Raw genomic sequence first — 22190 nt, forward strand, 5'->3', positions numbered from 1 at the left:
ACCTTTATTTATATCAAAGCAGATCCCTTAGCAAATCTACTCAACAACGATAAGTACAAAGCTTGTATTTAATTATTAATTAGATTAAAAGGAATAAAATGAACCTTATTTTGAGTATTAATTTTAAAAGTTCTTTAATTTATTGATTGGGATTTTAAAGCATGGATAATGATTTCCTCCACTTACAAAGTAACATAATGAGATTTCAGTACTTAGTGGTTTTGAAGCTTGGGACTCCCTAAGGTGCTGGAGGAAGGATTGAAACAAATACAATGTGTCATTATTTTCAGCATGTCTGATACATTATTATTATTATTATTATTACTATTATTGTTTAGCAAGGTGAAGTCACTGTCACTGACCCCATGGTCTACTGCATGAGGACAGGTGAGGAAGCCAACACTAGTCGACACAGGAGTGGGCAGCACAAGGGAGTGTTTAGGTGTGAAGCTGAAAGAAAAGACTGATCCAGCTACTTGGTTTGAGCAGAGTGTATTTGGCTAAAATTTCAAGAGGATTCCAGAACAGGTGACTCACATAAGGAGGAACCATGTGGCTTATTTTACATACATGACTCAGAAATGAGGAAAAGGAGACAGCATCCATGAAGAGCGTGAATAGCGGGTCACAGCACGTGTGTACATCTGTGGCTAGAATTAAGTCGACTCTGCTCTTTACAGAGGACAGAATATCCGATAACCTTGAGTGTAAGCGGGGGGGGGGAATGCAGCCAGCAGCAAGGCAATGGTCGAGTGGAACACGAAACTGGTGAGGCTTTCACATTAATGGGGCTCCAGTCAAACCTCTTAACTACCAAGGTGCTTTTGGTCCAAAGTGCTTGAAGCAGTTTTATAAATTCATTGACCACCCATCAACTGTGCATATTTTCTAAATTTTGGATATTTTAAAAATTGCAGTTTTGTTGTTTTCCAATTGCTAGGCATTCCTGGAATAACAAACAGAGGTGTCTGGGCAGCGCAGTGTTTTACAGACTTGAGGCTGCAGCCCGTCAGCGGGTGCTAAGATCACTGTGTATGAGTTTTGGTGAATATGTTTGTATCTTCATTTGGGATTATTTTCATATTTTTCTTGATCATATCAGCACAGATTTTGATCTTTATTATATTCCTACTTTATTATCTTCTATTCAAGTTTTATTTTTGAATGTATATTTATTTATGTGGCCCCCACACGCACGCCTCTGTATGTACTGCCTGTGCATGCTGGAATGTAATGTAAAATATACCGTATTTCTTTCTGTGAGTCATGGGGGAAAGTTAGGCCATTATCTAACAAAAATACTTAAAATTTAATTATTGGTGGTTTTACAAAGAGAGTTCTATTTTTTTTTTTTTTTTTTTTTTATATTTAGTCTAGGGTCCACAGGGTCTCACTATGTAGATTGGTCTCATCGTGATTCTCTTGTTTTCAGCCTCCTCAGCACTGGGATTACAGGTGTGCGCCACCACATCCAGTCTCAATCACCATCTCAGCACACCCCAGGGGCTGGGCCAGCACGGCTCGGCGGGATCCAGCTCCGGCTGCTGCACTCTGCCTAAGCAGGGGCTTTAGTCCACTAAGCTATCTGGCCAGCCCTAAGAGTTCCAGTTCTTGAAAACACTCTATTATTTAGTTTAAACAATCCCTTTATACTGTTGTACACACTTGCCCTCCCTGACATGAAGCTACTGGTTAGGAGTCCAGCAACTTAGGCCCAAATTCTAGGTTCCCTCCTGGTTCAGTAATTCTAGGTTGATTTCTAGGCATCTCTACCTTTTAAGATAAGTACCTCGGGTGATTTTAGCCAAATTTTCTTAAAGGTGATTTAAATACAGTGAAATTAAGAAGCTTCGGATGTTAAAGTGACACTGTTTAGGGCTGGATGAAAGGAGGGAGGGAACTTGGGACCAGGACCAAGGACTAGAGTTACCAACAGGAGCATCTACAAAGCTGTCTGCTATTTCCGCCCCTTGATGGATCTTCTCCAGTTTTACCTCAGCCAACAAATCTCCAGTTGGTGGAGTTGTGAATAATTTATATCTTTCCATAAGTTTTGTTAGTTTTACGGGAGAGAAAGATGAACATCAGAGGAGAAACAGTTCCTGTAGTCAATGACATAAGAGAGCTGAAGAAGCAGCATAAGAAAATGCCAGAAAAACTCAGCCAGCCTGATCACGGGACTCAAACTGTGATCTGAACCTGCATTTATTAAAAACTGTTGTCTCACCGAGTCTAACGTTGACTTTTTAGGCTTTAATTCAGCCTTTTCCTTTTCTTTTTCCCTGCCTTTCCTCCCTTGTCATTATTTCTCTTCCTTCTTTTTCCTTTCCTTTCTCTCTTCTTCTCTCTTGTTATTCCCTCCTTTCCATCTCCCTTTTGCCTTTCTTCTTTATGTTTTTGTTTGTTTGTTCTGTGTTCACTAGAACACTATTGTCACACAAACATAGAAGACAACATCCCTTGTCACACATCTGGTTAATATCTGTATTGTATAATGTTACGAAAATGAATGATCTTAATACTATTTCTAACAGGTAAGGTGTCTGCTCAGATGGTGACTGCTTTGAACATGGTACAGCTCACCACCCAGCGCCGGGAGCAGTGAGAGAGTCCACCCATCTGGACACTGAGCACAATACCACAAGCGAAGATGGATGGAAAGACTTGAAAGAAAGCAGCTCTGGCTTTTGTCAGCTTTCTTGTTTTAGTTGTTCGTTTATTCAGCAAACACAGTACACACCCGAGAAGAAGTCAGCATGGGGTAACGTTTACCAATCTTTGTTTATTTGTTTTTGGTGTTAGGATCTAACTCAGGACCTCATGCGTACTAGACAATTTTAGCATAGAAGTACAGCCCCAGCTCACATGGGCTGCCTGCTAATACGGCAGGAGCTGGGCTCTTGCATACTCCTTCAAGTATCATGAATGTGATGTGAGTGATGTGCGGAGAGACTGTAGCACAGAAACCCACTTGAGACTTCAAATGGGGTTAAGTGCTGAACAAATAAAATGGATTTTAGATCGTAGAAGCCAGATTTCTCAGTGTCAGGAAAAGAAGTTACCATTAAGCATCAAGGGGAAGAAGGTAGAATGATGTCTGTGGTACTGGGTCCATGCCGGAGGCAAGAGACTTTAGCACTAACTAAGACACACCCATTCACATTGCACGCACACACACACACGGACCGACACAGATGTGTCTGCCCACATAGTGTTGTGCCTTAGGTCTTCAATGTCCCCAAGTCTCCTGTGGTGCAGGCTTGCCTCCTGCCTTGGTGGCATTATTGGGAATGGGGAGCTGTGAGGGGGTAGATCCTAGTGGGGGAAGCGGTATGTCACTAGAGCTCCATCCTCAAAGGGTACCTCGGGACCCTGTTCTCTTTCTCCTTTTCTTTCTCTTTCACTTTCTCTTTTTATTTCCTCCCTCTTTTTTTCACTCTCTCCCTGGCCACCAGGAGATGAGCATTTCTTCCTCCAGTTCTGCTGCCATGTTTCTGTTTTGCCATAAACTTAAAAACCACGGAGCCAGGTGAACACAGACTAATATCTCTAAAACCACCAGCTAAAATAAACCTTTTGAGTATTTTTCACAGCACCATGGGAAGAGGTGTTTTGCTCTGCCACATACTCTTGCCATGGAGTACTGCACAGCCACAGGTTGAAGCAACAAGGCCAACCGATCATTGGTGAAACCTCTAGAACTAGGAGCTGAAATAGCCCCTTTCTTTTTATAAGTTAATGTGTCAGATACCTGCTAAAGTGACAAGAAGCTAACACATGGTCACATACTTCTAGCTTAGATTATTGCTATGGTCTAGAAGCAATGCCAGCCCAGAAGCCAAGAACATACTGAGCACCTGGCTCATAGCTTTTATGTATTATTTTTGAATAAGCGGAATTGGGGGCCCTTGAAGAAGTGTCTAGAGATAGGGCATGGACAGGGCAAACATAAAATAAAATTGGATCACAGTGCAATATCAAAAATCCAGGAAGCATTACATAATTTAAAAAGAAAGGAGGAGAAAAAGGAAGGGAGCTAAAGAGGAAGGAAAGGAAGGAGCCAGAAATATTAAGATGTTTGTAGTATTTATTCTGTAAAAGCTCCCAGGGACCAAAGTTGCAAACATGTAGGAAAATAAACAATGTAGTATTTAATTGAAATACAAAGTCTGAGACAAGTGCACATAAGCTCATAATGATGTAAATAAATAAATGGCAGTGAAGGATCCCCCTTACAGAAGGATTGCAAATAATATGCACAGATACCTGTCCAAGAGGTAGGGCTCAGTCCCATATCTGGAATGGGGACTGGACCTAGAGACCCTCTTCCAAATAATGGAGTACATGGAACAGTTGTAACTGTGCGTCTGAGCAAGCTGGTGGCCAGTACACCACCCAAAGAGGAGATAAATAACAACGCCACTAGTGATAAATCATGCTGATCCCCTGTATCCTTTTATGTGTGAGGAGAGGGCACTTCCTCTCTGGACATATTTACTCTAAGATGTATAACTCCAGTCTGATCATGAGAAAAATACCAGATGAATCTTTACTGATGGACATTCTATAAAATACCTGGCTAGTAGTCTGTAACATTGTCAAGGTCATAAAAACCAATGAAAAATGGAGAACCTTACAGATTACAGTAGCCTAAGAAGGCACGATGATTGAATGCAGTGTGGTAACTTCAAAGAGAAAAGGGTATGCATGGAAAGACTGGGCAAAATTTGGAAGAAATCTATGACTTAGTTAATAATGGGGAACTCCAAAAAAGATCAAGAAATATAAGTACTGTATTATAGAAGGAGTTGTAATACCCACATTTCCTTTCAAAGGGAAATGGAGTTTCAACTTTTTGAACTTATAAATGCAAATTTCTATGGGAATAAATCCCCCACATTCTGCTTATCATGACGTGTGCCAGCCCTTAATGTAGTGATGGGGAAGAAGCACAGGGTTCCCCTGAATACTCAGGGGTTTCGAAGTCTGCCACATACAAGCAAGGAGAAGTGGCCACTGCCAGGCCCATGCTGTCACTGAGCAATGTAGAGGACATGGGAGTACAGTGTCTGAGTGGAAGTGGGTGAAAGCATGGGGCCAGAAATGCAGCATTCAAGCAGATCAGCGCCTGTGGCCGGCCCTGCTGCATCTTCTGGATCCAGGATCTCCCTGCGTGCACACATACCACAGGGCTGCATAGATTTGCAAGTAAATAGCCTAATGTTAGCCCTTTCTGTTTGCCTGTTTACTTTTCTCCTTCCCGTAACCACATATCCCCTACGGTGCAAGGAAAACTTGCTTACCTCCTGGGATCCCCTTTGATTCAGAGAAAATGGTGCCTGGGAATCACCTGGCCTCACCCCAGACCAGGCTTTGGCAAAACAACTCTTATGTAGATTTTTCTAAGATCGCTGTTCATCTTCCAGGAAGGGATTTGAGTACAGCATTGAATAACATGAAGAAAATGGAATTCTGCAAGTATAAGAGTTTGTTATAGGTTAGACCTAAAGGATCCCCCCAACGTCTCATGTGCTCAGAGGTGGGGCTTCCAGGAGGCCATTGATCATGAAAGCAACAGAATAATCAGTTTATAGCCAAATGGGCTCTTGGGTGGTGTGGCCCAGGTGGAGGAAGCCGGTGTCTGGAGATGCATCTCTGAAGGGTGGCTCCATCCTCTTGTCTCTGGCTCTTCCCTTCTCTCTCTGCAACCACCATAAAGCGAGCAGCTTTCTTCTTTCATGCCCTTTGCCATGGTGTTTCCTGCCTTGGGGCCGGTTGACCATGGAATGAAACTTCTGAAACCTTGAACCAAAATAAATCCTTCTTTCCCTAAACTGGGTATATCAAGCATTTTGCCCTTGATGGAAAGATTACTAATAAAACGATCACAAGAGGAACACACAGGTTAAGGAATTAATTTTCAGTATGTCTAGGTCACTCCTTGGCCAAACTCCTACTTCACTGCTCTTTTCATTTACAGGTGAGGATTTTCCACCTCTCTTGAAATTACTATGATTGCTTATCCCAGTGACTTTCCAAAGATACATGTGTTATAGAAAGGGATTATGTGTTTCAGGAACCCAGCCCCACCACGGTGTGCTCCCCAGATATTAGATGTTATTAGAGGCAATAACGCTAACAATAACGCTGATGTTGATAATGGAACCATCACTATTATTATTGCATTTGCTGTCTGTAGTACTAAAATGATTTCAAGTGCTGTAACTCAGAAAAGATTCCTATTCTCTTCCCACTTTGAGGCTCCAGAGAGAAATCTCACAAAGGGATGTTGAAAAGAGCCCCTCCATGCGGTCCCACATCACAACATGGAACTGCAGAGCTCTAAAAGAAACTCATCTTAGCACATTGTCACGGTCATTATGTTTCCTGGACCACTGCAGCACTTGGTTGTTTGGGAAGCTCTTCAGATGCAGGAAGACATAAATAAAAAGGCAAGGAAATGAAACATTGGGAAAAGTTGGAGATGGAAGGGTGTAGATTGGGGCAAGATGACAGTTGTGGGGTTCTTAACCATAACCGTCTGTTTAGTTAGGATGTTCTATGTCATGTAAAGTATCTCCCCAGCCCACACTCATACTCTGCTTCATTTTGACCGAGCCTCCCGATCTGGGCTGGTGATTTACCATCAGGAATGTTCCTAGATGAAGGGGTGCGGAAATGAGACCATTTGTGGCAACCTGGTTCTCAAGTACTCTCCTCGGAGACTGACACATGTCACTTGTCCACACCTACCAGTGACCAGAGCAAGTTTACTTCTCTGTACCTGGCTTCATGTGGTGGGGAAGTGTCTCCTCTAGTAGGGGAAGAAGAACAGAACTGAAAATATTATGCACAGCGGTGATGCCTACACTCCACCTTGTTTTGTGTGCCTGAGAAAACTAATATGGAAGGCAAGCAGAGGTAGGGACTGTACTTCAAGCTTCAAGCTGGGCTGATATTGCAGCGAGACCAGACACGTAATCTGAACACCTTTCTCTTTTGCCTCCTTTCATATTGAGCTCTCAGCCTCCCAACTTCTCTGCACCAGGCCCTCAGGAAACAAGCTGTGGTGGAAATGCAGTGGACGGCCTTTTTAACATTTCTTTTTCCTTAGGACAAAGCTGCAGCAAGAGAAGGGTTCTTCCTTGTCCTGTTGTCCTTGCCTGAAGACGGACTTCATGCCTCACCAGCAGCAGCCACCTTGGTGAACATCCCAGGTAAGATGAAAAAAGTCCAGAAGAACTACCGAAATGCTGACCTTGGTAACTTCCGACTGCTGAGCCAAGGTCATCATCCAGTTATCACTACATGTCCTGTGATGTGACACAAAGAAGCCCTTTCCATTACTTGCAGGGAAGAGCATGGCTGCTACAGGAACTTTGGTAATCATGAGGCTTTCACTGCCTGGATATGATCATCAACACTGCCGAAGTTAAGGGGTGTACCCAAGACTCACAGACATTGGTCTACGGATTAGAGCGCTGCAGTTTTGTCATTGTCTGCTGGCATTTGACCTTTTCTTTGACTTTGAACCCTAAGATACATCTGCAGACCTTATTATAATTTTTTAGAAATTTTGAGACAGAATTGTTTGACAGATTTTTTTTTTCACTTACGTATTTGGCACAGGGTCTCATTACACAGTCCAGACTCACAGTGACCCTCTTGTTTCAGCATCCCCAGTGCTGGAATTACAGGGGTGTGCCACCATGCCTGGACTTGGTCACTGGCTCAGTGCACCCCTGTGTCAGGGGCAGTGTGGCATGCGGGACTTGGTGTTGAACCCTGGTCCCTGCGCTTGCCAAAGCAGGTGCTTAGTCCACTGAGCAAGCTATCTCACCGGCCCTATTGGGACAGAACTGTGCTAAGTCACTACATTACCCAGGCTGGGCTTGAACTTGGGCTTCCCTATCTAATGCTTCCACAGTTCTGCGGTTGTAGCCTGTGCCATCATGTCCAGGTGCCACTTGCTTTTTGCTCTTCTTTGTTCGCTGGATCTAAGCCATCACGGACATATTTCTCCTCATAGCTCATGTAATTGTCGCCTCTTTCTCTCATCCCTAATCTCCCAGCCCTTGTCATCCTCTTCCCACAGCCTGAACTTTCCAGTCTGCTTAAAAGTCCATCTACAGAAACACTGTCTTAGGACTCACAAACCAACCTATCTACAGCTACCCTCTCATCAGGCAAAGGCAGTCAGTCCACGACACGATGTGTCACAATCCTCCGGAGGTTCTCTACTTTCCAATTACACTCGGATGTCAAGGACAAGTAGGAAAGGCTTCTGAAGCCAGGTGCAGCTCACGCCACTGCAGCATATGCAACCCAGCAGAAAATCATAATTGATTTCTAATGGCAGAGAATGCTTAACCTGGCTGTGCAGAGAGAGGAACAGAGTGAAACAGGAAGGAAGCTGGGTTCCTGCTCCACTTAAAAACTTCTTGAAGTCTAAATTAATTTGGTCCTATCTCACTTACAGGGAAAGTATCTATTTCACTAGCAGCTAAAGTGAGCGTTTATTTAACCTCTTGGGGGATCGGCTGCAGCTACCGTAGACCTCCGTAAGAAGTGGCATGGTTATCCAATTTCTCTCTAATTGCTCTAACAAGAATGAATTAGGACTTTCACCAGCAGGCCTGAGTGATCAGTTTGGAGTCAGCCATGGGCGGTGAAGCTGGTTATTAAACAAAACTACAGAGTTAACTCCTAATAATACACAGTGAAGGCAAATTAAGCAAAAGACAAATATGCCACACTAGTGACACTGGAGAATACATTCTCTTGACTTTATGTTTTAACGTGATGCTATTATTAGTGCCGTCAAAGTTCATTTCTAAGGCATAATAGGAAAGTAAATGTTCACTTGGGCTTTTTGAGCAGCTAAAGAGAAACCATCTGACACAGGAACACTGTATACCGTTTAAATGTCTTTGTGGACCAGGATTAATATTGATACATATTAATTATTCCAATAATATCACAACAAGAAAACTTACAGAAAGCCAGAGCTATACCATGGCCTCTTGATAGTTGCTGCTGACTGAAGAATTCTACAGCCACTACTGACATGGTTATCTTTGCTCAAAACGTCACTGCACCCAGCCAAGGCAGTATATAAGACGACACTCTATTTCCACTGATTTTTTTCTCCACCCACACCACCCTCCGCCAACTCCCTTTCTCAAGTATAAGTTACACCAGACATGCTGGCTCTGGAAAGAGAGGGCCATTGAAAATGCAATTTGAGTTAAATAAATTGATCATATATCACGGGAGAGGAGGAGGGAAGAGAAAACCATTCTCATGTCTCATCAAAACCTCAGAAACCCACTCTGGTAGAACCTTGTTAATTTGCATTAAGGACAGGGATCGACTTGACTAATTATGGAGCAGTGTGGATTAGAGCTTATGAGCGCAGACACAATTTAGAAAGCTGGAACTGTGCATCAAACAAATGGCCTTTATTGTACAATTAAAAACCCACTTGAACACTGCCTAGAATGAAATCCAATAGCAGAATAAGTGCTTTAATAATAACGCTTTCCAGACAGAGGTCTGATGACAGGCCCAGGGCCTCTGGGAAGTAGCATCTTGGCACGCCCAGACTCCATAGAGTGATCAAGTCCTCTCTGGCCACCTGACAACGACTTCCCTCTTCTGGCTCCTTTTGTTACTTTTTGAGGAAGAGCAGGCACATGCTTTATCCATCCTTTGTACAGCGCAGTAGTCATATGTTAAAGTAGGAACAACACTTTCAACCTGGCTAAGTCAAGTACATGCAAAGCCCCATCCTTAGAGTGTCTGTTTTCCTTTCCTTCTTTTTGTTTTTTTTGTAGTCCCAGAGGAATCAGGATTATAGTTGTTTGTCTGTTTCCAACACACCTGCTGGTTGTTCACCACCTGAACCCACAAGTAGGTATTTGGACACGGCAATGAATTCTGCCGCAGAAGTGGTTATGATGTGGTTGGCAGAGGATTAGCACTTCAGGAGGGGAAAAGCTGCAGGCATGGATGAAAATCTTAAGTAGCGAAGATTTTGTTTTCTTCTCCATAACACTGGTAATGAAGGCCAGTGGCAGTTCCCTTGTTAGTACTGATGTCTTGAAGTGGATTTCTTTCTCCAGATACATTCCCACCAGCTTTCAGCAGTGGGTATCTGCTTTCTGATCCCCCACCTGCCATGCACACGTGAGCACCAGGCTAGTAGAACACCAAGAGTTATGTGTTCTACAAAGCTACACGCCCACCCCTGCATGCTGGATGGTGTGTTGAACTCTCAACTTCCAGAACTGTGATGGGCCAAGGAAGGCAGCAGAGAGCATGCTTTAGAGTTCTTAGGAGAAACTGTAACTTCCCTCCTTACCTGCTAGAAGTTCAAGCATCATTGGGAGGTGGCAGGCTGCAGGGGCGCAGTACTTGGAATAAAGTTATACACCAACATATTTTGCAGTGTAGAGCGTGCATCCTCTCTTACTTGACTCAGCATTTGGTATGGAAAACTGCAGCACAGAGATTCCCATAAATTGGTATGGCGTAGCCTGACCTGTTGTTTTTCTGTTGTCACCATAGCGAGCTAAAGCCTAGGAGGTTGCTGATTCTTCAACCTGCATCTCAACTTGACAATCAGCCCTGTGGACTACCTGTCCTGTGAGTGCACAAAATCACTGTTGAGAGTCAGTAAAACTTTGGGCATATTTGCTATATGGATGAGCAGAGCCAAACCAAAATGGCTAATTTAAGAGGACCCCTAAATGAATCAGATAGGTAAATCTTGACCTTAAGGAACTTTCAGATGAGTTAGGAAGATAAGCAAGTACACTTAATAGAAAAATAAGGGGAAACAGGCAATAAGTAATCTTAAGGAGAGTTTCCTTCTCTGGTGGGAGTGGCTACCAGGGGCTGGCTATGAGGGGGCTACGAGGGGGTGGGAACCGAATTTCCATGAATTTTGGTTCTCATGAAGGGTAGCAAATATATTGAAAGTCATGGGAAGGTGCCTAGGTGGGAGGAAGAGCTGAACATAGTAAAAGGCACAGGGATAAAGAATCCCCATGAAAGATGGTGACTGTCAGTTCTATTGGCAAACTGAAGAGAACACAATCAGACTATAGCTTTCTATATATAAATGTCTATCTCCTTTGCCATTCTGATTTCCTAAATAATCTCCCAAGCTTGAGCCCAAATCTTGTCAAAATGGAGAAGTGGGACAGACGTAGAAGGTTTTAGAAACCTAACTTGTTATATCTTTAAACAGAGGTATATTTGTCCCCCTCTCTTTGTTCAGTGTATGGAATATGAAATTCATCTCAGAAAGCCCCGGAGATGACTCTATCGACTGTCTTTTAAATAGAATTAAAATTGACTCCAGACATATCTGCCAATCTATTGAATTACATAGTCCACAATTGAGCTGCAGCTGGTCTTGCAGGAGGAAATTAAACAGATGAGGAGAGAAATAAAGTGGAGAAATGGCCCCGGGATGCTGAAGCTTCTTGGAGAGGGAACAGAGGTACAGGTTGGGTTAACTATGAACAGCGTATCACATGGTGAGTGTTCAGTTGTCTTGCTGTACCAACGGCACCAGGTGGATCTCCTCCATGAATGTAAGTGAACACAGCACTCAGTGCTTGGATTATTCCCTTCAGACTTAGGAGAGCATGGCCGAGTTTAGAAATCTCCACATTGTTCATCTGTGTCATTGCACACTTAATCATATTCGATGTCCTATGCAAGGACTAGAGACACAACTTAAGCGAGCCATGGTCTCTGCCATGTTCATTTATCTCTTCTTCCATCATTATCTTTTCTCACCCTCTTCCATTCTCTACTATCAACCATTTCTTATGCCCTGATTCGGCACTGATAAGGCTTTAGGGGTTGATCTCAGAAAATGCTACCTGAGGAGACAGCATTTTCTGTCTAAGGAGAGTTTCCTTCTCTGGTGGGCGTGGCTATGAGGGGGCTATGGGGGGATGGGAACCAATTTTCCATGAATTTTGGTTCTTGTGAAGGGTGAGAACCAGCCCAGACACATGCCAGGATCTGCGTGATGTGAACTTTTGTTGGTATTCACTGTTTGTGGTAGTTCTCAACTGTTCCTTTCAGAGTCCGATAGTACCATGGAAAGTCGACAAGCCTGACAGAAATATTGTGAGTCTACCCAAGATAATGGACCTGCCTTGCAGTCTGTGGTATAGAGATGACACCCAACTTTCTTCCTGCAGGCTGTTAACATCATTATTACAAGTGATGGTGGTATTTATGGTGCCGTACTGTGGGCGTGGCCTGAGTATGTCTTCTACCAATCTGTGTGTTGAGGACGTGGTCTTCACTGTGGTGACACTGGGAGATGATGGAACCTTTAATAGGTGGGCCTTAGTGCAGGGCCTTTGGGAACATTGTTCTTGGAAAAGATTAAAGGAATTTTAGGGGGCTCTGAATTCTCAATAGTCATTGTTATAAAAGAGTGAGCCGGACCCTTCACTGAACTCTTTCTTCCATGTGGTCTCTTTCTTCCATGTGATCTTTTTCTATCATACCTGCTGCTGCTGCCACCCACTGGGATATCACATGGGCAAGAGGTCCCTTACCACAGCCCAGCAAACACTAGTGCCATGTCCTCAAGCCTCCAAAACTGTGACTAAGTAAATCTCTCTTTTATACATTAAATAGCCTCAGGTGTTTTGTTGTAGCTATGAAAAGGGACTAATACACATAGTGAACAAAGATCAAAAGGTGCAATTGGGGAATCTTTACCTAAGAATCAGAAATTATGCACTTTCTGTTTGTAGAAAGAAGGAAAATTTCACCAGAATATCTCCCTTTGAACATTTCCATGCACTATACCCTCTCAGTGCCACCATACCACAACACACCACAGGCTTTTTTCTCTTCATTTGCTCCTTAAGTTCAACTAATATTTATGAATATTTTCCTCTTGGTCAGGCACTATTCCATGTCTTGCTTGGGTGAGCAAACCTGTGACCACAATTTGCTCTCAAGGCTCTGATTTTTTTTTGCAAGAATAGGTAGCAATTCAGAAAGCATTTATAGTTTGTGCTTTTGGTTGGCTCCAAAGGGAACCCAATGTGAGTAATAGGGTTAACTTTCCCCTGAAGAGAATTTTGTTGAATAATATTCCCTTGCAGATTCTAATTTGGTCACTTTCATTGTAGGAATATGTGTCCTGGGTGATCAAGTGTCCTCGTTTGCTGAGGTCTGAGATTTCCATGGTTTAGGGCTTTGAGTGCTAAAATGGAGAGAGCCCTGGGCATGTTGAGAGAGTTAGTAACCCAACTTTGGTGTCTCTGCATGTACAAATTCATGTGTTGTGCTGCACTGTGCTGTGCTGTGTGTGTGTGTGTGTGTGTGTGCATGCGCACTAATTAGATAGTCTTTTATCAGATCTAGGAAAAAGGAATTGGAAAAACTAAGCTAGTTTCAGCATAAGTATTTCTGCTTCTTGTTTGTTTGTTTGTTTGTTTGTTTTTCTTGGCAATAGGAGTGGCACTCAGGATCTTGGACCTGCTAGGCAGGCTCTGTGCCTCTGATCTGTATTTGCCACGTGATTTTTGTGCTTCCTAATGAGTACCTCCTGAAGAGTCTGGAGAGTATTCCATACACTGAACAAGAGTCTGGGCATTCCATGGACGGTTTGGGACCACTTCATGAAGCCGTTGGTACATGCCTATTGGGTGCAGATCGCATGTGGTCTATGTGTATGCTGCATAAAAGACAACCTCTCCCCATCATTTTCTATAAATTGCAATTGAATGTAATTTCTAAGGGAGCTTTGAGCCCAATGCTAAACAGTTTAGCTCTCTTTGTGCCATACTAATCTACTGTACTTGATTGCAAATGGGCTGCCATTAGCTTTGTTGTTAGGCTGGGAAATCTGTGTAATTGCTTAGTAATTTTTTTTTAAACTTTTGAATGGTATGTATGCATGTGTGACTGTTCAGTGCCCATTTATCTATAGGACATTTAATGGGTTCCAATGGGAGCCTGCGCAGCATACCTCATGCCTGGCAACTTGCAAACTCATCAGCACTTCAGGCATGAGTGGCATTTTAAAGGACCTTTACCATGAAAGGAATTAGTATGCACTATCCCTCTGGAGCCTGTCAGCTTTCTGATTCTGACCCCCATGGTGAAAAATAAATGCATGTAATTTAGTTGGAAAAATGTCTTTAGGGCATTTCTGCTACTTTTGCTTTTGCTCTATAGGACACTTTCTTCTCTTCTTTTCTGAAAAATGAAGTTCCCAATGGCAGTGGCCAAAACTAATAGTGGTTGCTGTCATCCAGGAGGTTAGGAATTTATAGCAGTGCTGATCTGCCGCTTTCTGCCAGGGCACTTACTGTGGCCCTTGGCTTGTTGTCAGTCAGCTTCTATAGATTCAGCCTTTTGCTGGTGTCCTCCTGTATGTTTCTAAGAACTAGAGCTGGGTACAACTGATGGGTAATGAATATAATTAGTCAAGATCAAGCAATGCAGGAGGGTACTCAGTGTTAAAAACTAAATAGTTCCAAGAATTCCAGGGCTTGGAGAAGACACTAGGACTTCCTGGTCCCCACTTAGGACATTGCTCAAATTTTCTTTTCCCCTTCCTACTTCCAAGGTGTCCCCTTTATCTAAGTTCCTTAGCGATGGTGCTACTTTTCTTTAAAGCACATTTTCATATAGTTTGCTTTGTGACAAGATTTTTTAAGCTCTTCTTCTGCACTTATAGTACTCAGCTTTTGGAATCTATGCCACACCCATGTTAGAATGATTCCAAAATTCTTTGCCACAGGCTTCCTTCCCCACCTTCCCTAGAACACAGGTCACCCCCATCTATGACAGACCCAGGGCTGACAGCTATTCAGTCCACCTTCTCATTCTTTTATTAATACTTTCTCGAATGATGAAATAACGGAAGTGAAAGTAAATATCAGATGACAGATGTTAAACAATTTCAGAATCTCTTCCTTACCCTGGGACAAATCCTTTGCTGAATATATTTTCTTTACAGCTTTCTATGACATGAAGGGGAAAAAAGTTACCACCAAGCTGTGGTTGTATGGAATCCTTGTTATCTCAGAATTCATTAGCATAGTCACCAGGATGAGACTTGCACACATCGCAGAGAATTTGCACAGATTATACCGAAACGGTCTTCTCAGGCTTGCAGTTTTATTTTGATGCATTTTATCAATAACTTTATGACTTTCCCCCTTGAAACCCCTTTGCCCCATCTGGCCTTTAATGGAGGGAAACAGGGCTAAGATTACAATGCATCCAGATTTATACCCAAATACAATCTAGTTGCATTTGGAGCCCTAGAGAGTCAGTCAAGGCTATTATTGGCTGCCAGGATTTTTAGAAAATACATAAATCTCCTTTTGTGCCATAAATACATTTCTGCATTCAGAGCTCAGAGAGAGACCTCATTACACCACATCCTGAGAGAGGGAGAAGCACATCTCATTTCGAGTGACAGGTGACATGTTCTCTAGAAACATGTAAAAAGATTGCAAGCTAATTTAATTCCCTTCTCATTTTTAACCATGGTTGAAATAATTGTAGCTGTGCAAATGATGCTTGGTGGCCTGAAACACAGGAATTTTGAGGTACCCTGTGCCTAGAGCCCAGGTGGACTTTGTGACCGTACCTCATTGGCATCCGTCTTGGACGACATGCCTCTGCTGTAAATGGCCCACTGAGTCATGTACGGATATTTGCTTAGGGTAAGTCAGAGCTGGTTCTATCAAACTGAAACTGTCCAGCTTGGAGCTCCTCCCCAGCTGTCTGCGTATTAGAATCTCCTGGGTATGCTTTAAACATTACTGAGAAGCTTGGGCTCCTTTCACTGGATCTAAGGTGGGCCTTGCATTGTTTGTGTTAAGTGCTCCCCAAGCGATTTAAATGTGCATGCAGGATTGAAGGTTGGTGCTTTAGTAAAGTTCTCAAATTTATTGTGCATCAAATTCACCCAGAAAGCTTGTCAAAACATTGATTGCTAGGTGCTGCCTCTAGTGGTGAGACCCTGTAGGGAGGTGGTGCCACCGCTGGCCTGGGGTACCTAGTTTGAGAACCGCTGATGTGATGGGCTCAGCTTTGAAGAGAGTAATTCTGATGCACATTGGGCTGTTATGTCAACCTATTAGTAATGAATCTAAGCAAATAATTAGTCATTTTCCTAAAAATGGACCTTCTGGAACATGCTTCCCACTCTAAATACCAAAACAAAGATGCAACCTTTCAAATGTCTCTATTTTCTTATAAATTGTAAAATGAAGATGACGAATCTTGTACTTTTGTACATAAAATTCTTTTAAAAGATGGTAAGCTGAAATGCCACATAGGGAGCCCTTCTGCCTTATCTAGAGCTGGAGAGTATATCTGGACAAGAAGATAATTTCAAAAAATTAGATCAATTCTTTTTGATTTGTCTGAAAGCCTCAATATCAAGTATTTAGTTAGCTGGAAGATATCTATCTAGAATATGGACACTTCCATGTCTATATCTTCCTTTTCCTTTCTTTTTTTTACAGGTTGCTGGTCTTCTCTACCTTTCCCCATTTAAGGACGGATCTGTGCATCCAAGTCATGACAGGCCAGGGGAGCTGTTTTCTATCTTAGAAGCTCTTCATAAGCTTTTAAGTCACTCTAGCACTCTTAATGTTGCCTAGCAGCAGGGTCCTCCAATAATAGACACACTTTAAGCTCAAAATCATAGCCCTGACTGCAGTCTAGGGGCTGGATGACTCAAGGATATTTTGGAATAAATTAGGCTCTTTTCTACCTGCGCCTACTAAAAAGAATTAAATAGGGACGAGATAAGCCTCCATTTGCAAACCATTATGGGCTAACTGGGAACTGATTCCCAATTTAAAATGCATTGATTATCTTTGAATTTTTTGACCTACTTTGCATTGGGGTCACAAAAATCATAGCAAGGAGAGAGTATGCTCTTTGATATTAAAATTGTGTTCATTGTGCTTCATCTCTGGGGTGCTCCTATATCTATTCAAGGGACAGAAAAATGGACTTTAAAAAACTGTGGAGCCTCATGTGGGGCTGAATGACTCACAGCTGAGATCAGAGCAATCATTATATACTAACAAATATTGAGATGATCAAACATCAAGGGAAGTCTCCCAGGTCATTGATCTTGGCTCGCTTACGTCTTTGGAGCATGCGTGCAGAAGTTTATCTGCATGGCCAAGACTGCCGGTAGCCCCAGAAGACAAGCCTCTAGTTTGTGGCCATCATGTGGACTCAGCTCACCTTAGATCTTGGTAAAATACAAATTCTGAGTCTCTCAGCTAATATGGATGGTGCTAATGCCTAGACTACTTTTGCGGATGTAGAAGACTTACCTGTCCTCATGGGGAAAGTGCTCTGTGGTTCCTAGGGACTGAGCCTACCCTCATGCTATGTCCACTGCTGGATCATTTCATGAGTACCTAGGGTTTCCAAGCTCTTCACCTATATGCCTCTTAACTTATAGTACCCATAAGAATACTTACTTTGTCTGTCTTTGGAGAATGTGTTGTGCCAAAAATGCACACACCACGAGGCAAGTGAGTGATGAAGGGCGGCGGCTGGCAGCAGCATGTGTGGAGCTTGGCTGTGCGGGATGGAACATTCACAGATCTTGGGGTGACGTGCTGTGTTCTGTGGATCAGAGCCAGCGGTGGGAAGAGAAGGACTCTATGCTAGGAGATGGTTCTCTCCTCATTGCCCAGCATAACACAAAATTAAGAATAATTTAAGAATTATAAATTCACATCTGCCCTTTCAGGACATATGAACTATGCTTGTTAAGGTAAGAATTACAAACAGTTTACTAAGCAATTTATTAGAGGCTTAAACTAGTTGATTTGAAGTTTTAATATATTGATCTCTCCATATATGTGGTTCTCTTCCCAAATAGGGACCCGCAATACTTAGGGGCAGACCTACTTTTGGTGTACAAAACTTATCCTGTACATATGTAAGGGGGTATACCTCACTCTGTTACATATTATGCAACTCAAGAAAATAAAGTAAATCTAACTAGTGTGGTCCTTAAGTCTGTTGTCCAAGTCTGTCCAAAGTTGACAGTCACTCTTTGAACCTCACTTTGTGTTAACATTATTTATTAGGAAATTCAGTTTTTGTTTAGGCACCACACAAATCCATGCAAAAAATGTCAAAGAGAAAAGTAAATCCACATGCAAATCCTTCTATTCTTGCCAGGGAGGGGCAAGAGTCAAAGAGAGAGTGAATTAGCCAAGCAGTGGACTTTAAGGTATTAGGAAAACACAGAATAGCATTAAAAGATGACTGTTTTCTGGTCATCTGTGTTTACAACACTCAGCAGGTGTCATAACAAAGGGGAAGCTGACCAACTATTATGAACCATGCAAAGAAAAGACTAGAAAGAGAGCAGCTGGAGATGATCAGCGGCCCAGGTTGAGAGGTCTCCCAGTTAGGACTACATGCTTTCATCCTTGGCTCTCTACCTTGTGGTCTATCCACCAATTTAAACAAATTGTTTCACTGGCTCTTTACCAAGAAAGCAGTGAGGAAGCATATTAAAATTGCTACCGCATCAGGGTCCCATTTGGTCCTGGGAAATATGGCAGAATTCTTGTTTGCACAGGAGTCAATCAAGGAGGAATGCTTCATTGTTATATGAAAGGAATCTTACTTGCCTTCTTGTGCTATGCTAGATAATTCATAGGACTTACAACATTTGATCATGATGTTTTAGATGTGGCCATTATTCATTCATTTGGTCTGAGAAGTGGTGCACCTTGTGGGACCCACCTGCTTTCCCCCACTCCCCAATTTTTGCCAACCCCTTGAGGTCAAGGACTGTCTTCTGCTTTTATATCCTGAAGACTGTGTTAGGCTCCATAAATACTTGCAGAACCGAAGTGAATTGAGAGCAGAATTTGTCTTTACTTTTTTCCCTCTGGGCTTACTGACAGAACTAATGCTACTTCTAAATTCCTCTGAGATCCTTCTTTCTAAAGGCAGTTCCCAGGAAGGCATCAATGATTCCGGTCCCTGTGGGGAATTGATGATTTCCTCAGGATTTCTAGGACTAAGAGCTATCTTGCTTCATTGGCATTCTGTTGTGTATTATGCAAGACTATGCTAAGAGAGAGGTCTGTCAACAGCAAGTAAAGCCTAAATGAAAGATAAGCAGATTGAAAGAAAAAAAAAAAAACACCCTCTCTTACAATGGCTATACAATAGGTTATAATTGCCCCAAGTACAAAATACCTACTGCCACTCCTCTCCATCTAAATATAGCTGGCTTTGCTTTTCCTCCTGTGGGTCCCTATAGCTATAGCCTGCATGCTACTAAACATCATCATAGCAAAATTTGCAATTCCTGTAAGAAGTATAAAAAGTAAATTAAAAAATTTGCTTTTCAGAGTGGTTTTGTAAAGATTTCATGAGCTAATGTATCAGACACTGTCTAGCTTAGCATTCGAGTGATAGAAGCTATTATTTAATATCTAATTGCAAATGTTCCTTAATCAGAAAGCACACTAGCTGGTAATTTAGTCATTGAAGCTTTCTCATGGTGATCAGTCCTAGATATTAACTGGGTCTCATGTCTTTGTTAGATTATTCAAATTGCATGTTTTTAATCATTATGAAGGACTAGCTAGCAGTTTGATTTAAGTCTCTTATTAATGTAGTTCAGTTTAGCATCAAAAGACATGTAAAGGTCAGTATTAGTGTAGAATGTTTGTAGCGCGCTTGCGTATACTGTCATTCTGAAAAATTTAGATTCCCTTTCCCATTGCCTTGCTTTTCCTATATTACTTTATATAAACCATCTGAAAATCTCAGGCCCTCACAGCTTAGGATAGATTAAAATGTATTAAAATAAAATCTGGCTTCAAAATCTTGTTTTTCCATGTTTGACTGTACAATTCTTCTTGAATCTGATCTATAGTTTCCTGATCTTAAAATGAGAATAACAAGATAAATCTCATGGAAACGTTGAAAGAGGACATAAATAAAATGCATTGCATGAGAAAGTATTTTGTAAACTTTAGTAAGGTGCTAAAGACAATGTCAGGTTATCACTGTTGTAAATGACATTTGTCAGACTAGTATGACGAGTATGTCTTTAAAAGACTTTGAAATTGCTGCTTAACAGGTTCCAGATAAACACAAACTCCTACTTTCAGTTAGTTCAGGTCAGAAATTCATCAGATCCAAAGTTTATTTGAGGGTTTTGAACACCCAGCCAATTTCTGTCACTAATTGGTTGGTATCACTGTGCTATGAAGTTTCACACTTCCATAACATTTCTGGCAGGATGAATTCCCTGAATCTGATCAGAATCATTTAAGAGAATGTACACACAAAAATGTAAATTGCTTCCAGTGTTTAAAAAAAATCTCTCACATTTATTCAAACCTTTGAAGTGACTATTTCTAATAAAAGATGATTCCCTTGGGAAAGCGTGAAGTTTGAAAGTTTAGTTTTGTTTGAATTATTTGTATGCAGAGATCCCTATGGGCGAAACAGAAAATAGCTATTTCCCTGCTTGTTATTAGAGGGGAAGAAAGTTTATTTTCCATAAACCTAAATAACTGATTATAGTGAAGAACACTTTTCTCCAGATTTAGTGAGCTTTGTAGCTCCTTAACACCTATCTTTTTAAGCTTCCAGGTAAGAAAGAACTATACACCGATGGCATTATAAAATCTGTAAGGGTCTGGGCTCAGTACAAAATACTCTGTGGTTGGTTCATAAAAGTTTATTGACAGTGGTAGTAGTAATGATGACACCAATTAAATAACATTAAGCAAGAAAAGGCTGAAATTTAGCTGTGTCTATGTGACATTGGAAGAACAGGCAGGCCTAAGGTTCTTTGCTGCAATTATCTAAAAAACTAAGTCAAAATATTCGATAGTAGCAGAGATGACACAGGCCTTGCTCAGCTGAAATTGTCAATTGAAACATCCTAAATTCATCAAATAATCACTTCTCTTGAATTCTGTCAAGAGTCACGCTCATTGAGGAACAGGTTGAATAAGTATTTTGAACCTGACTTTAAGCTATAGTACAAAGCAATAGTGACAAAATCAACAGTGGAACTGGAACAAAAAAAGATAAATAGATGATGGAACAGAGTTGAGGATACAGAACCTTCCCCTAACACATGCAGCTATTTGATCTTCAACAAAGATCCAAAATCGTATGTTGGAGGAAGCACAGGTATTTCAATAAGTGGTGCTGGGAAAATAGGTTATCTGTGCTCAGGAGATTGAAACTGATCTCTTTTCCATCACTAAATAATGAATTGAAATAAAAATAGATTGCATATCTAAACATTAAAACAGAAACATTAAACTTATTGGAAGATAAAATAGACAAACATTTGAAAATATAGGGATGGGAAAAGATTTGCTAAACAAAACCTCAAGTGCACAAGAAACAGCCAGAATCAGGGCCAGCAGGATAATTCAGCAGACTAAATGCCTGCTTCGGCAAGTGCAGGGACCACATGCTGCACCCACCCTGCACCTGGGCACCCTGAGTCTACCACCCAGACCAGGTGTGGTAGCGCACGCAAGTAAACCCATTGCTAGGGAGGCTGGAAACAGGAGGATCACTGTGACTCTGAGCTGCATAGTGAGAGCCTGTAGACCCTGTACCAAATACGTAAGCTAAAAAAAAGCAAGAATCAGCAAATGGGATTATCTTAGATTAAGAAGCTAAAGAAGCTGTACAGAACAGCGAAAGAATCAAAGATAAGCCACAGAATAAGAATTTTTTTTCCAGATAATTCTCAGGCAGAATACTAATATAAACAAAGAACTAAAAGAAAAAAGAACCCTAAAATTGAAGATCCAGTCTACAAATGGGCAAGAAAAATGAACAGACACTTCACAGAGGAAGAAATACAAATTCTGAACAAATATATGAAAGAATGCTCAACATTACTAGCCATTAGAAACATGCAAGTTAAAACAATGCTAATATCCTATCTTACTCCAGAAGGAATGACGATCATTTATAAATCAAACAATAACAACTGTTAGCAAGGCTGGATGAAGAAAGCACTCTTTAATTTTTGGTGGGAATTTAAACTAATGCAATCAGTATGGAAATTTATTCTTTTTAATGTAATTTTAGTGTAGAGTCTATGGGGTCTCACTGCACAGATTGGACTCATAGTGATCCTC

The sequence above is a fragment of the Octodon degus genome, unplaced genomic scaffold (assembly GCF_000260255.1).
Source record: "Octodon degus isolate 3935 unplaced genomic scaffold, OctDeg1.0 scaffold00136, whole genome shotgun sequence".
Lineage (NCBI taxonomy): Eukaryota > Metazoa > Chordata > Mammalia > Rodentia > Octodontidae > Octodon > Octodon degus.